Raw genomic sequence first — 16697 nt, 5'->3', positions numbered from 1 at the left:
ACAAGTGCTGGAGACACGGCTCCCTTCCCGAAGCGTGGAAAAGAGCTCGAGTTGTCATGATACCTAAACCAGGCAAGCAAATTGCGCTCGATAATCTGAGGCCAATTTCGCTTACGTCCTGTGTAGGAAAAGTCATGGAGCACGCAGTTCTCATTAGAGTAACCGACTTTATCGAAGACCGTGGCGCATTCCTGCACACCATGCTGGGATTCCGCCGCAATCTCTCCGCACAGGATGCACTATATATACTTCAGCTAAAGCACCACATTGTTGACGACACTACGAGCTCCACCAAGGCGATTCTTGGCCTGGATATTAAAAAGGCATTTGATACCGTCAAACACCAATCGATACTGAAACAAGTTGAGGCATTAGGTCTAGGTCGAAAAATGTACAATTAAATACATGAGTTTCTTGCAAGCAGAAAATCGCCGGCCCATTGCATCCAATGAAGTCTTTTCTCTCTCTCTCTCTCTCTCTCTCTCTCTCTCTCTCTCTCTCTCTATATATATATATATATATATATATATATATATATATATATATATATATATATATATATATATATATATATATATATATATATATATATATATATATATATATATATATATATATATATATATATATATATATATATATATATATAAAATGATTGATTGATTTGTGGGGTTTAACGTCCCAAAACCACCGTATGATTATGAGAGACGCCGTAGTGGAGGACTCCGGAAATTTTGACCACCTGGGTTTCTTTAACGTGCCCCCAAATCACATATATATATATATATATATATATATATATATATATATATATATATATATATATATATATATATATATATATATATATCCCGATATATAACTCATCCCCTGATGAAGGGAGGACCCCTCCCGAAACTGTTGGGAAATACATATATTTATACTTGTTGACAACGCTCCCGTTGTGCCATATCCCATACCTTCACGAAGACATACTGGCCCATTGAATTATTACTCCCACTACATATATATATATATATATATATATATATATATATATATATATATATATATATATATATGATAGATGAAATAGATGATCAGAGTTTCTTCCGGCTACCGTAATAAAAGTTATAAACTTCGAGAATAGTGCAGTATAGGAAACAAAACAATAAAATATTTATTTAATCCTAACAGTTTCGGCTGGTGGACCAGCCTTCTTCGGAGGATGTAAGTGAAATGATACAAGTTCCCGTAGCAGAGGGTCACCCTCACAGTTTAAAGACCCTCCAAAAAAAGAGAGAGAAAAAGACAAGCGGCCGAACGAGGTAGCAACAGACAACAAGAAGCAGAAGAAGGAGAGGAACTAGAAAGGAGCGACGGAGAGCCGCCGGAAACGAGCGGGTAATTCTGGCATTGTTACTTGGTATAGGTAAGACGCGCCGCCAGTGGAGGCGACCAAGAAAAACGGAAAAATGTGGAACATGTTGCCGCTTACTCGCATCCCACACATGGATCGAGTTTAAGTTCACGTGGTTCGGCGGCTGGCCCGTGGCATCGGGCCACACACACACACACACAAGAAGCATACGACCCGCTCCAGCTTTCGGAATATAATGGCCACGTTGGAAAGCTGATGTGCTCTCTCCCCCTCCCTCCACCTGCCCTCTCTTGCAGAAAAGTGTACAACCAGTCATACTGAAAGTAAATAAATGGGTATTCTTGTAAAGGATGAAAATATATAAAAATAAATAATACTAAAAAAGTACTCAGAAAGGAAAATAAAGTCTAATAATACTGACACAATCCGTTTGGTTCTTGAGCATCGAATTCATTTAGTTTCGCTATATTGACCAACTTGCGTGTGCGACTTCACGTATGTATAAATAAATTAATTGAGCAATTCAATTTCTGTGTTTCACGAAACGTCGCGCAGACACGTCAGTCGCCCAGGGCTCTCGTTGATTCCGTGGGTAAGTGATCTGAATTTCTTTATAAAGTATGACTCCCGCTGTTCGCGCTCCCGTGTGTTCTGGAAGCCGGATTGTAGGAGTATGACACTTACGCGTTCGAAAGAGTGACCAGGAAGATTGATATGTTTGGAGAACGGCAAATTGGGGAGGCCCTTTACGTGTGCCCTGTGGTTGTTGAAACGCAAACGGAACGCGGTTTCCGTGTGTCCAATATATTCCTGTTTGCACACCTCACAGCGAATTTTGTATACCACATTGGCTGAGTCACAGTTAAGGTCGTCTTTAATTTTGTACACATAGTCTGAACAGGAGGCTTCGGCCGTATCTGTGGTCACCATGTGTGTGCACACCCTGCAGCGAGGTTTCCCGCACGGTCTACAGCCCTGATGGTGGTCGGATTTGTGTGTTTTCGCCTTGACCAGTAAGTCTCTCAGGTTTTTATTTCTTCGGTAAACCACCTTGGGCGGAGTCTGAAAAATGGCAGAGAGGCGACTACTCTGTTTAAGTATGTTGAAGTGGCGGTTTAGTATAGAATTCACCCGAGGGGCGGCGGCGCAGTATGCGAGGATTAAATTTGCCCCTGAAGTTATATCATCTTTATTCCCACCTTTTTCTCCCATTGTTGATTCTCGGTCCAAAGAGCGAGCGCGCTCAATTGCATTGTCAATTACTTTTTCGGGGTACTTTTGACGCAAGAAGGCTGTTCTCAATTTTTGTGCGTGGGTGTCAAATTGCGTGATTTCAGAGCAAATTCTTCTGTATCTGTGGGCTTGAGAGTAAGGAACACCTGTTTTGCAGTGATGGGGGTGACTGCTATGGAAATGCAGATACTGTTGGCGGTCTGTTGGTTTTTTATACAGGGAAGTAGATATGGTGGTGCCACTGAGTGATACAGTGACATCCAGAAAGTGAACACTCCTCTGCGAATACGTGTGCGTGAATGTTATCGAAGGATGCACGGAGTTGAAACCGGAAATGAATTTGGAAAGATTATGTTCACTATCGGCCCACACGAAGAATATATCATCGAGGAAGCGTCGGTAAAATATAGGTTTGAATGGAGAATTTTCGAGGAAAGGAATCTCTAAAGAGGCCATGAAAATATTTGCGTAATTTGGGGCCATTTTGGTTCCCATGGCAGTTCCGTTTACTTGCAGGTAATGGTTTTGGTCGAATTCAAAGTTATTATGTTTAAGTACCAGATTTAGGAGCACCTCTAAAGTGCTTTCGTCGAATTCACTCGTCGATTTACTTTTTCCGTAGGCGGCGACTGTGGCGGCGATTCCTTCGGTGTGGGGAATGTTTGTGTACAGTGATGAGACATCCATGGTGACCAAATAGCAATCTAGAGGTACCACAAGTTTTGAGACTTCTCGAAGGAAGTGGCTGGTATCTTTGATGTATGATGGGAATGATTGTGGGATGTGCCTAATCAGAGAGTCAATGAAACTAGAAATTTTTTCAGTAGCAGTACCGTTGCTGGAAACTATGGGTCGGCCGGGATTGTTAGTCTTGTGAATTTTGGGTAGTAAATAGAAACGCCCGGGAGACGATTTGCCAGGTGACATCATTTTAAGCATAGGGTAGGTTATCTTCCCACTTTTACGTAATGATATTAGTGAGGCCTTAATAGTACTTTCATACTCCTCTGTCGGATCACAAGGGAGTTGTTTATAGAAATTTTAATCTGCCAGTTGGCGAAGCCCTTCTTTGATGTAGTCAGTCCTGTCGAGTACAACCACAGCACCACCCTTATCAGCTGGTTTAATAACGATGCTCTGGCTGTCACTTAAACTGCGCAAAGCCTCCCGCTCCTCTTTGGACAGATTGTTGCGAATGGGTCGGCGCTTTTCATATTCCCTGATTATATCACCCTGGACGGCTGAAATGTACATGTCTAGATATTTGTCTCGTTGTTCACCTGGAGTCCAAGATTTATCTGAAAATTGATTTTGTTGCGTGCTGCTTCGATCATGAAAATATTCTTTTAGACGCATGGTTCTGGCAAAGTTGTCCAAATCTTGGTAAAGTTTAAACTCATCAATTTTGCCAGAGGCGGGGCAGAAGGTTAGACCTTTTGATAGCAGCTTTGTTTGCGCAGGTGTCAAAGATTTGCCGGAAAGGTTAACCACATTGGTGACATCGGTGCTCTTTTGTGGAGATTGATGAGAGGTAACAGGTTGATCTGTATACGTTGTGGGAGGATTGCTGGCGGAGTATTTTAAAGTCGGCCACGCACCATCTCGCCTCAATTTCTTGTCCTTCTTGCCCTGAATGGTCAATCTCTTTTTTCCTTCGTATTTGGCCAGCTCTTCTGTTTCTGACTGCGTTAAACTTGACTGTTTTATATATATATAGTTATGTGATGTCTTTCTTCTCAACCTTCGATTTTACAGAACTGCATAGTAGTCCCTTTCTGTACAAGCCGTCTAAGTGTTAAAACTTAATCACGGATAGATCAAGTATGCATACATCTTTCAGTGGTGGTACAGCCCATTCAGAATTTGGGGAAAGTTTTGGTACAGGAAAACAGTTTAGGAGTAGATTTGCAGCACAAATAATTGTTTTGGTGCAGTTTTATAGTAGGGATAATAGTACTTTGGAGCAAAAAGGTGCCTGGGATCACTTTATTCTACTGCAAAACTGCTGAAAAATACTATTATCCCTACTATAAAACTGCGTTAAAACAATTATTTGTGCTCCAAATCTGCTCCTAAACTGCTTTCCTGTACCAAAACTTTCCCTGAATCCTGAATGGGCTGTACCGCCACTGAAAACAGTGCAACAGTAAGAGCATGACTATTGAGTGCAGATTATCACCACTGTGCGAACATCAAGTGCTGCTCTAACGCATATAAAGTGAGAAAGAATGCCAACTGTCAGATAACAGCATTTCCACACGAGGAGTAATGCCCCATACCTGAGCCGCATGGGCACAGATTGATTTATATGTGGGGTTTAAGTCCCAAAATTACCATATGACGATGAGAGACGCCGTAGCGGAGGGCTCCTGAAATTTTGACTTCCTGGGGTTTTTCAACGTGCACTCAAATCTGAGCACACGAGCCTACAGCATTTTCGCCTCCATCGAAAATGCCACCGCCGCAGCCGGGATTCGATCCCGCGACCTGCGGGTCAACAGCCGAGTACCTTAGTCACTAGACCACCGCGGTGGGGCACACGGGTACAGAAAATTGCATTAACTATGTCTTGTGTCTTCAGAAATGGAACCTTGTAGGTCGAGTGGCAGCCCATGAGTAGGTGGCTGCTTTGGCAAAGCGCATCGATAGACAGAACCCTATAGTAGCACACGATGTTGCTGTTATATTACTACAATGTTATTTTTTAACATTGGCTGAGTGCTGCTAATTTTCTCCTGGAATCAGGTAAGATCAATGTTGCCAATAGACATTGAGGAGACATGTGAAGGAGACATTGAGTCACATATTTTCAGCAATCGTGCAATGTTGTCTAAATGTTCTGTGTATGTTGCCAACGTGTGCACAGAGATTCGATGGCGTCTTTTCAAGCACTGCAGTGCTTTATAATAGGTATTTCGCTACAGTAAGCAGCCACTATAGCCCCTGTCTAGCAGATCTCGTCAGGAGTAGGAAATGATTTGAGTCGCACTTCATATGATCCTTACTTTTTTCATTCGCCTTAATGTGAACGCATTGTTCCAGAAAGACACGTGGAATCATCTGTGATTTTACATCCGATTGAACAACGGGCAACAGCAAGAAAAGAAACGCTTAATATTCTCCAGCTGACACGACTCATAGCCTTTTCTCATAGCACAAAGCTGGTGGTCACCTATACAAACGGATGCAACAAAAAGAGAAAAAAATTATCCCTATCACAGAAAATACTTTGAACACAACCATCGAAAACACAGAAATGCGGTATAGAGCTAGCTAAATTTCTCTGAACGAGTCTAATGAAAACCAATACATAATGAAGCCAAGGGAAGTCTAGAGAACGGTAATTGTACTGTTTTAAATGCTCTATATAGTCATCATGATTTATATGTGAAGAGGACGAAAAGACAACTTGCCGCTGACTGGAACCAAACCTGTAAACTTTTGTACGCTGTCGGTGGCAAATTGTCTTTTTGTCCATTATACTTTCTTGACGTCTATACCACGATTACAGAAATACATTTTAAACAGTACAATTAACATGCCCTATACTTTTCTTGACTTCACTCCCTGCTGGTTTTAAGTAAGATTATTTTAAACAAACAAACAAACAAACGAATGAACGAACGAACTGTCCTTCATTCTGAGGGAGCGTTTAGGCGCAAGAAGGACATAGTTTGCTGCTACTTCAAAGACATTAGCCTTACCTTCACATGTTGTCTGACTAGCATGGTCTGCGCAGATATCCATACTTCAAGAGATATGTTGCAAATTATGCTGACGTGGATACTGTTTTGAACTTCTAACTGCTTACTCTGATCATAAAGCAAAAAAAAAAACGCAAAAAATCCTAGCATCAGCAAGTAATGAACGACTTCTCTCTGGTTTAGCCATGTATTCGCAAGCTATGCATTGCCTCTGAGACACCTGTCAGGAACTTCTTTTGGACTTCACCTCATCGTAACCTAAGCCAAATGTACAAACTTGTGCAGTATAAGAAATAAGGCCCGGCAAGCAAAGGTGTCGGCAGCACTTGGTCATGAGGGGGTAAACCCATGTTGCATCGCGGCACCGGAGGTGAGCTTTGGTGGGGCTTCAGGGCCAGTGCTGGCATGAATTGAAGTGGGAATGTGCCCACTTTGCAACTCCTTTCCTCCCCCACCCCCTGCCGGCAGGCATATATAAACATATCCAACGAATTATTTACTTCGTGCGAACCAAGCTGAATTTCACTTAATGAGCCATTATCTCAATACTTGAGCCCACATATCAGTGGCGTAGCCAGAGAGTAAAACACCGCGCCCCCCCCCTCGTTCTCAAATAATATTTTCTCATACATACCTCCAAATGACACTGGACTACATCTGCCAGCCCGGCCCCGGCTACAGATGAAGAAGGTGCTCTTCACCTCCCCTCCCCTCTCCCTGAAAAAAATCTTTATTTATGCCTACGCCCCTCCCACATATAACGCTTTTGGATGCTCGGGAGCACAGTTTATGAAGAAAATTAAGAAACCGAACCTCTGTACATGTCCAGCGACTTGTCTTCGTGTTTGGCAGTCTGTCAGAGTACTGAGCGCGCTCTCAAGTCCTGATCATTTCATTTTCAACACCTGTCAAAACAACGCGAACCCACCGCAACACAAACACTCGAACTTCGGGCGAGTTCCTCGTTCTTTTCTTCGTTTGCATGGCTTCAGTTCCCAATTCGCGTTCAACAGAACTACCGTGGAGGAAGGTATACTCCATTCACCGGTGCTCCAGGCGATGCCGTACCGAAAACAGGCGAGAACAACCGCAAAGATCCACCGGCTCAAACGCAGCTGTGAGCTCCGCCAGCTCGCGTAGTTCGTGAATTAAAACTCAAAAACGCTTGGCTGGTTTCCTCATTGCGCACCGTGGTACCAAAGTTGGCGAGCCTTTGCAATATATTGCGCGTCCTCTCATTTTTCGTAGTCTCGATTGTACTATAAGCGTCAAATGAAACCACAACAGCGGCAAGCCTTCGCGATAGTATAGTGTGCGCCGTCCACTTATCACTACGAAGAGGCACGCGTATATGCGCAAAGCTGCCGAACAGGATGCGCGCACCTGTCGATCGTGATAACTGGACGACACACACTATCGGCTTTCGCAAAGGCTTGTCGCTGTTCGGGTTTCATTTGACGCTGACAGTACGCCTCAAGACAAATTGCGGACCCTCTCCCCGAAGGGAAGCTTGATGGGATGCGAAGCACCGGCGGTGCGCACGGCGTTCACCCGGTTGAAACGGAAGTCAACGCGGGTGCTGGAAGAACGGTTTGAAGCGAAACTCGGTGTAGCGTTTACTCGAGTAACCATTTGTTTTGAACGCAGATACGGGAGGCGGGTTGGGTTCGTGTACGTTTCATCGCAGATAAAAGAGTGTTTCCACTCGACGAGCCGAGCGGTCGAACGTTGCGGGCGGTGAGAGGGAAGTGTGTTGCGCGCGGGCGCTATGGCGAGCGTGCTGCGGGTGAGGGAGAGTGACGTCAGCTCGCACTTGCGAGGGAAGTGTGCTAGAAGAGCGTAACGTCAACGCGCAGCTGCAGTGTGACCCACTTGGCACCGCTCGAACAAATGTGCCGAGGGGAACGCGTTGCGGAGCGTCGCACGGACGCACGTATGTACCGCGTTACGCTCGTGAGTCAAAAAGCTGCTTTGCATCTAAAAGCGCGCGCGCAAGCAACCAGTAACTGAACCAAAGCCGGCATACGTCGCGTAGCGATACACCTGCTCAAGATGCATCGGCCGGCGTTACGACGGCTCTGCACCACAGCTGAAATTATCCGGTACGATTATGCGACGAGTTGTGCGCGCCATCGGCTACCTATCGATATTAACCTATCGTTATTACCTATCGCTATTTTTATTTTTTGAAGTTATTTGAGTCCACCGCCAAGAGTAACCGATGTTATTGAAGATAAAACTGAATTTCGTCGCTTTTAAAAAAGGAGTGGCGAGTTTGCGCCCGTGGAGTCTTCTTTGTCCGTGAGTGTGTTGCGCAGCCGAAATTTTGAGCAGTAGAAAAAAACTGCTTTTTTCCCGTTTTTTTTATTCGAAATTTCGGACAAAATGGAAAATAACAAATATTTTTGGCATACGACAATAGTTTATTGTCATATGATATTAGTTTATTGTTAAGTGTCAAAAGTAATAACTTTGATTATGTAAATAACAGAAATGAAATGCTTTCCCTCTTTACACAAACGAATACACAGGGGTGCAATTACCGAAACAAAATTCGGACTAATTTTTGTAGCAGCGAAACGTTAGTTTTTGAGCACTAAAAACCAAATTTTGAGCAGGTTGCGACAAAAAAATCTATATTGTATCACAAAAAATCAAATTTGAAGCACTATAGATAAGGCTTTACCATTTAAAAAAGAAAAATATGTACAAGCCATTTAACATCACCTAAATTGTGCTGAGTAAACATAAAGTTACTTCCACAAAAGTCATATTTTGAACCACCGTACTGTGTAAGCAAGGATGGAGTACGCTTGAGTGCTCTTTTGCCGCACCTGTAAAATCCATAGACAAACTATGCAAATTCAAATGTGGTTCGGCCAAGCTGGTGACCTTCGAGTACAGGCCTGAGATTCGTAAAACTGAGAAGTACGAATGGCAAAAAAAAAGAGAAAAAATAATTGATGCACACTTTTTTTATTTATGGCTGCACAAATGTCATCACATTCATTATCAGTCTGACTACGCCCACTGCAAGACAAAGGCCTCTCCCATGTTTAGCCAGTCAACTCGTTCCTGTGCTTGCTGCTGCCACTTTATACCCGCAAACTTCTTAATCTCATCTGCCCAGCTAACTTTCTGTCTCTCCCTCGCCCACTTGCCTTTTATGTAGAGCACAAATTTTATCATCATAATCAGTAGCAGCATCAGCAGCAGCAGCAGCAGCAGCAGCAGCAGCAGCCTGACTACGTCCACTGCAGGACAAAGGCCTCTCCCATGATCCACCAGTAAACTCAGTCCTGTGCATGCTGCTGCCATTTTATACCCGCGGATTTCCTTATCTCATCTGCCCACCTAGCTTTCTGTCTTCCCCTAACCCACTTGCCTTCTCTGGGAATCCAGTCAATTATTCTCAATGACCAGTGGTTATCCTGCCTACGCGCTACATCGCTGGCCCATGTCCCTTTTTCTTCTTGATTTCAACCATGATATTCTTAACCCCGGTTTGTTCCCTGACCCACTCTGCTCTCTTGTCTCTTAAGGTTACACCTACCATTTGCCTTTCCATCGCTCGCTGCGTCGTCCTCAATTTGAGCTGAACCATCTTCGTAAGCCTCCAGGTTTCTGCTCCGTAGGTAAGTACCGGCAAGATGCAGCTGTTAAGTATGTACCTTCCTTGAACTTAGCTTGTGTTAGCGCGGCACATATGAAAATGAAAAATGAAAAGGGATAGACGACTGTCACAAACGACTGCAATTTTTGTTTCGCCCGCGTGCCCCATCGTCCAAAAAAAAGGGTGCTTTTGTCTTGGGAAGATGAAATCCGGCGACTGGCGACGCAGCGGCGGCGCCGCCGCGTCTTGCCTACGCCTGTACCGAAAGGGGAAACATGTGTTCGAGGAAAAAGAAATGACCTCGAGAGGTCTACGGGACGTCCCGAAAGAGTTTGGACTGCATCGGAATCGGCAGTTGACGTGCAGCCAGCAAGAAGTGTGGTCGTCGGTGTCGCGAATCTCGCGTAGGCGGCGAGCATGGAGCGACCCGCGCAACGTATCGAGACGGCTGCAATACCGGGCACCTTCGTCGTCTACTAAGCTGGCGAGATCTTCAGCGACACTCCGTCAACTACCCTACGTGTACCAAGAGCTGGCCTGGTCCGTATGAAACTTTTTACGATGACCTTTTTTAACTCTTATCCTATTATAACCAGCTTTTAATTAATTGTAGTTGTGCGCGCTGCGTCGCACTTAGAAATTCAGAAGCTCGACCATGACCATTTTCTTGTAAGTTTTCTCTGCATCTCCTCCAGTTTCATCATGTTCTTATGTTATTAACATTCCACGTATTTGTGTTTTGTTTGTACCTGTTGTAGTGTTCTTTTACAACATAGTTTGCTTTGTTGTCTTTTTTTCATCGCGTATTAGTGTTTTTTCTCTGTTATTTTTGTAATCCCTTGCCGATTGCCCTTGTTTTAATTTAATGCTTGTTTGTGTGTAATCAAATGCTCGTGTCTGTTCTATGAGTAAGTTGGTCAGGCTCATACATCACCACACGTACAACCCCGCACGGGTCGACTGACCTGCAAACAAATTTGAGATGTACCACTTCAAGACCTTTCACGCGTCGCAGGCCGAAACGTAAAGTGGAAGCCTGCGAGTCTTGCGCACGTCAATGTTGGATCAGCGGGGCCTCACCCGAAGTGTGCGACAACAACAGAGACGTCTAGAAAGGTAGGTGCTAAACTTCCAACCGTTAGCTTCATGCCCTTGACATCCATCTTATACATGCGTAAACACACAACTCATCTTACGCGTGGTGTCATTCCAAGAAACGTCATTTCTTTATCCGTCAGTGCAATTGATGGGGAACTCACACACAAGTTTCCCATTTCGGCTATAGCTTCAGCTTCTTTAATTTCGCGGGTCAGTGGATTGCGAGACCGGCCGATAACGGTGCAGCTGTACAGATCAGGGGAACACCCACAACCTTTGCAGTGGGCTGCTAAGAACCTTCCCGCTGAAAGTTTATTTCTTGCGTTGTTTCATGTTCACGTAGTCTATCGTTAAGACACCGCTTGGTTTGCCCTATATAATACTTTCTACACGTTAGCAAAAACATGTACACTATACAGCACACACAATCTACATGTATGACCTCCATGGTGTCTCTTATCACAGACCAAGTGATTGGCATTATTTGGGGAGGTCAACTTGCAAAGCTCTTCTAGTTTTGGGGGGGCTAAAACACCACGCGTACGTGAACCCGCTGGGCCACTTTTTTTTCAAGTTATGAGAAATAGTGTGCATATTCGGGATTACACCTATTATGCTGACCGAGCGCTCCAACACTTGTTGCCTGTCTTAGTGCGAAACATTCAGGATGCGTTCAGCTACAGAGACCTGCAGCAGAACTGGGTATACACTGCTTCGGTGAGACGCTTTCTCTGAGTCTCGAAACTGGACGCCATTTTGTGATGAAACGATTTGGCCAGGGCATTTCCAAAACACAAGTTTGCGATTCCTCTTTTTATAAGCTTTTTGTGCGCCGCGACAAAAGAAAGAAGAGGCTTATTCGCCCGTGGCTCATAAGACCAGCACGCGTGCTTTCCTAGCAAAAACAACCGGATATCCAAAAACTTCACACAGGCACCTTGGGGAAGTTCGCAAGTAATTTCAAGGGGTGCGAGACATTTTTCAATCGCGGGTAACACTTCGTCAACCTTCGCTCCTAAGTCAGCAGGTATACAGTCAATTAAAAGGAGGAAATCATCGACAAAACGAAATACTTTGCACACATGGGTGTTATTTAACGTTGTAGACAAGGCTGAAAAGACTGAAAAAAAAACAACAGACCGCTAAAAATGGGTGCTATGCACGAGCCGAAGCACAAACCCTTTTTTGCAAGTACAACGCGTTGTCCCATGAGATAAAAGTGGAGGAAAGGTAAAAAGATAAAAGTTCTAAAAAATGACTTGTTGACAATGAAGCTTCAGTTTGAAAGCACGTGGCACCGTAATTATATATGGAATGTTCGATAGCAGACAACAGAGCACCATAAGGGATCGAGCAATACAAGTCTTTTATGTCGACCGAAAAGGCTTGGTAACTGTCATGGGTGTGGTTATTCAAGAATTCAATTACTTTATCGGAGTTCCTAATCGAGAAAGGGTCATTAACAAGCAAACAGAAAAGCTTGGCTTGAAAAAACAAAGCGACTGACTTCTGCCATGTGTAAATTTCTGATATAATTATCCCTAAAGGGACGTCTGGTTTGTGGGCTTTAGCACTGAAGAGAACTTGAAGGTGACATCGTCTGCTGTCAATACTTTTCCTTAACTTGTCAATATTACTACACAGTTTCTTGGCCTGCGCCTTAACCTGGTGTATAGCGATCTGAACGCGCCTTTTAGAAACACTGGAGATGGCTTCGTCTGCCTTACCACAAAATGTGGCTGTAGGCTAAACAGCAAAGCCACCTTTCTTGTCGGCAGTGTTGTGAACCTCGTCATGCTGTCCCTGAAAAACGTAGCCGGGCAGCGCTCCCACACCCGGAACCCCAGTTCTCTCGGAACCAGCGTCCAGCGGCAGGGAGCGACAAAAGGATTCGAAGACGAGTCCGTAAGCCCTACAAGCATTTCCTCCAGGCTGGCCTGTTTGTGGAGATGGCGAGGCCGCCCCACCGCACAGGTAGTGACTAAGCAATTAAAGTATCTACTCCTTGGCTGCCCTTCCAGGGAAAGGCGGAAGAAGCAACCCAACCACGAAATTGTTCCGGGAGGGAACCCCATTTCCCCTCTCCTCAGTGAAACTCGGACCGGAAGAGCATTGCGTCAAGAGGTGCAATAACTATTCGGTGGACCGTGCGTATTTGACTGATGATCTGGAGAGCGGTATCTTGTGCTTGTGTGTGATTGGTACTTCAGTCAGGGAGGAGGAGCCCGACAGGGCTTAAAAAGACGCTTGAAAGTGCTGGACGTTGTTCTGAACCATGTAACGGTTCAGCCACCACGCTCGTGGTTTGGAAAACTCCTAACCTCTCTACGCTGTAAATAAGTGTAAATAGTGCCATTAACCTGTTTGTTTTTCGTATCCCCATCTTGTCAGCGTTCGTTTCCTCCACCCGAAGTTTCGCCACGCTACCACGAGAGACCGGGTCCGACGTAACCCTGACGATCCGGCAACCCACGTCAGCGGGGAAGCGTCGGGTAGACCCCGGTCTGCAACAAGTGGTGATCGGCGCTGGGAGTCGAAGCGACTACTGGTGAACAGTGCTGGGATTCGCAACAGCAGGCAACATACACACAAGGAATTTCTGATCAAATACTCTGAAACACGTTTTACCGAGTGTCTAGGGTACGGGATACCATGACGTGAAATGACATCTATACACCTTCGGATACAACGCGAGAAGCTTCCTCTTCAGGGACGAGTTTAGCAAGCTGTCTCACCATGGGCAACAGCTCTTCCGGTGGCCTCCTCTTTTCGATGGCCAACTTCGGACCCAGTGAGAGCGCATCGTGGACGAACCCTGGAAGATTCAGCTGCGAAGCCGCGTGAACAGGGCTCCTCTGAGTCGGTTTCTTTTCCGGTAGACGGCTCCGGAGCTGCGTCAGATGAAGTTGCCACAGCCACTCCGTTCTCTGGTGACGAACCATGAGAACGCTCGAATCCTTCCATGTGCACCCACGGGATCACTGACGCAACGCAAGCTCGTGGTCAGAACTTGTCGGTAGAGCCGCACTTGGCGGTACAGCTCCGAACGTAGGATCTTGCGGATCCTAGAAGAGTGCCCTGGTGACGGAACAAAGCCTGCTGAGTGTTGAACTATTTCTTGCGGTATTATTTTGCGACGAGTGCAGAAAGCAAGAGAGCGCGGTGCTTTACACACGGTTTCTGCAATTAGCGAAACGATTGCACGAGGGTCATGAAGTGCGTAGAAGAACGGACCCGGTGAACAAGAAATAAAGTTCAATAGTGTCGTGGCTCGGGTGAGTTGGTTATTCATGAACTTAGCTTGTGTTAGCGTGGCACATATAGAAATGAAAAATGAAAAGGGAAAGACGACAGAGACGTCTAGAAAGGTAGGCGCTAAACTTCCAACTGTTTATTTCGTGCCCTTGACATCTATCTTATACATGCGCAAAAACGCATTTCATCTTCCACGTGGTGTCATTCCAAGAAACGTCACTTCTTTATACGTCAGTGCAATTGATGGTGAACTCACAAACAAGTTTCCCATTTCGGTTACAACTTCAGCTTCACTGATTTCACGGGTCAGTTGATTTCCTCTTTTTAATTGACTGTACACCTGTTGGCTTAGAAGCAAAGGTTGACGAAGTGTTACCAGCGATTAAAGAATGTCTCGCACTCCTTGAAATTACTTGCGAACTTCCTCAAGGTACCTCTATCAGGTTTTTGGATATCCGGTTGTTCTTGCTAGGAAAGCACATGTGCTGGTCTTATGAGCCACGGGAAAATAAGCCTCTTCTTTCTTTCGTCTCGGCGCACTCAAAGCTTATAAAAAGAGTAACCACAAACTTGTGCTTTGGAAATGCCCTGGCCAAATCATTTCATCACAAAATGGCGTCCAGTTTTGAGACTCAGAGAAAGCGTCTCACCGAAGCAGGGTACCCAGTTCTGCTGCAGGTCTCTGTAGCTGAACGCATTCTGAAAGTTTCGCACAAAGACAAGCAACAAGTGTTGGAGCGCTCGGTCAGCAGAATAGGTGTAATCCAGTATATGCACACTATCTCTCATAACTTGAAGAAAGTGGCCCACCGGACTAACGTACGCGTGGTGTTTTTAGCCTCCAAAAAACTAGGAGAGCTTTGCAAGTTGACCTGCCCAAATAATGCCAATCACTTGGTCTGTTATAAGAGACACCGGGTCATACATGTAGATTGTGTGTGCTGTATTGCGTACATGTTTTTGCTAACGTGTGGAAAGTATTATATAGGGCAAACCAAACGGTGTCTTAACGATAGACTACGTGAACATGAAACAACGCAAGAAATAAACTTTCAGCGGGAAGATTCCTAGCAGCCCACTGCAAAGGTTGTGGGTGTTCCCCTGATCTGTACAGACGCACCGTTATCGGCCGGTCTCGCATTCAACTGACCCACGAAATTAAAGAAGCTGAAGCTATAGCCGAAATGGGAAACTTGTGTGTGAGTTCACCATGAATTGCACTGACGGATTAACAAATGACGTTTCTTGGAATGACACCACGTGGAAGATGAGTTGTGTTTTTACGCATGTATAAGATGGATGTCAATGGCTTGAAATGAACAGTTGGATGTTTAGCGCCTACCTTTCTAGACGTCTCTGTCATCTTTCCCCGTTCATTCTTCATTTCCATATGTGCCGCGCTAACACAAGCTAAGTTCATGGATAACCAACTCGCCCATGCCACAACCCTTAAGTACATTTCTCTTGAGGGATAGTGGCAATCTACGAGTCATGATTTGAGAGTGCTTGCCGAATGTTCTCCACCCCATTCTTATTCTTCTAGTTACCTCAATTTATTGGTTCGGCTCCGTGGTTATTACCTGTCCTAAGGAGATGTAGTCTTTTTCAACTTCAAGCGCACTATTACTTATCTCGAAGCCTTGTTCTCCTCCGAGGTTGTACATTACTTTCGTTTTCTGCAGATTAATTTTAAGACCTACATTTCTACTCTTCTTGTCTAATTCAGTAATCGTGAGTTGCGATTCGTCCATTGAGTTGCTCAGCAATGTAATGTCATTCGCGAAGCGCAGGTTTCTAAGGTACTCTCCATTAACTCTTGTGCCTAACTGTTCCCATTCTAGGCCTCTGAAAGCCTCCTGTAAGCACGCGGTAAATAACATTGGGGAGATTGTATCCCCCTGCCTTACACCCTTCTTGATTGGTATTCTGTTGCTTTCTTTATGGAGCACTATAGTGGCAGTTGATTCTCCGTAGATTTCTTCCAGGGTGTTTATATATGCTTCGTCGACGCCCTGATTCCGCAGTGTCTGCATGAATGCTGATATCTCTACTGAATCAAATGCCTTCTCGTAATCTATGAAGGCTATGTAAAGTAGTTGGGTGTATTCTGAGCATTCTCTATTACCTGATTGATAGTATGAATGGGGTCGATTGTTCAGTAGCCTGTTAGACATCCTGCTTGCTCCTTTGGTTGACTAATTCTATTGTCATAATTCTGTCAAAAATTACCTTTGTAAATAGCTTGTGGAGAGCAAGCTGATCGGCCTGTAATCGGCCCGTCTTTCTTGGGGACCTTCAACGCAAAAATTTCGGTCTGTCTGTCAGTCTGTCCATACATTTGTCTGTTTGTCCACTCTTAACAGCATCGGGTACTTGAAACGGCTGACCCCATCCGCAGCACCCACCAATGTTGCTCAAGATTTAGCATTCCTAC

The sequence above is a fragment of the Rhipicephalus microplus genome, chromosome X, assembly GCF_043290135.1.
Source record: "Rhipicephalus microplus isolate Deutch F79 chromosome X, USDA_Rmic, whole genome shotgun sequence".
Lineage (NCBI taxonomy): Eukaryota > Metazoa > Arthropoda > Arachnida > Ixodida > Ixodidae > Rhipicephalus > Rhipicephalus microplus.
This window is presented reverse-complemented; position numbering follows the sequence as displayed.